This window comes from Charadrius vociferus, unplaced genomic scaffold (assembly GCF_000708025.1).
Source record: "Charadrius vociferus isolate BGI_N301 unplaced genomic scaffold, ASM70802v2 scaffold7, whole genome shotgun sequence".
Lineage (NCBI taxonomy): Eukaryota > Metazoa > Chordata > Aves > Charadriiformes > Charadriidae > Charadrius > Charadrius vociferus.
The window spans coordinates 325,400-326,488 of NW_009649308.1; positions in this window are offsets into that span (position 1 = coordinate 325,400).

Here is a 1,089-nt window from a genome sequence, read left to right on the forward strand (position 1 = left end):
CCCCCTCCCACAGCCAGTGGCAGGAGCAAGGCCTCAGTGGGAGTGTCTCCGTGGCTCACACCAGTGACCTCCTCCCACTGCCAGCACTGTCTGGCCAGAGAGAGTGAAGCATCTCCTCCGGTGCTCCAGGGCGGGTGGGGACCCAGATTTTGCAAAGTCCACAAAGTGGACTTTGCAAAATCTGGGTCCCCACCCGCCCTGGAGCACCGGAGGAGATGCTGGACCGCAGTAGACGGCCAGACCCCGACTCGGCCACTCCTGATGGCCCAGCTGTCCCAGCACGTGGGACCTTTTGTGCTCCTGTGGGAAGACCCTGCCCTCCCTCTTCTGGTCACAGCCCCTCTTTGGGCACCTTTCCAACACAGCCTGTTTGTAAACAGCCTGGTGCAGCCATCTCACACGTAAGATGGTGCCACATGTAGACCGGTGGCATCGCTTGCCCAGGAGGTACATGGCTCCTTTGGCTGCTGCACGGGTGCAGGTGGCTGTCCCGGGGGTTCAGGCAACAGGAGAGAGCCCAACCCAAACGAGCATCGGGAAGAGCTTCACAGTCAGATGAGCCTTTTCCATTTCCAGGGTGAAATCCCTGCCTGAGGACCAGGACTTTGCCCGCTTGGACCATGACAGCAGTTGCCTCTTCAAATCCATCTCTGAATTCGAGTGCTCCAACAACATTTCCGGAATCCAGGGGTTTCTTCCCACCACCAGGGAGGGATGCATCTCACCCTGCACTGCTCCACAAGCCCTTGCCAGGGTGCCCAACCCCTTCCCAATCCTGCCTTGCCCTCGGGCAGGTCCCCTCAGAAAGCCATGGTTGGCCTCTTGGCACTGCTGCCAGGCCAGTGTTTGCTCATAACAAAAGATGTGTTGGGTTTGCTTTTCATGAGCAAAACGCACCTCCTCCTCATCTCGCCCTGGTCCTGAGCTCACACTACCTCAGGAGAGACAGAAAGTTAAATCTGTGGACAAGGTGAGAAAAGCCAGATGCCTCCTGCTTCGTATAACCACAGCAAACAGCGCAGGCACTTGCAGATCCCCTGTGACACCAGTAATCCCACCTGCTACCGATACAGCTCCTGACTTACCTCT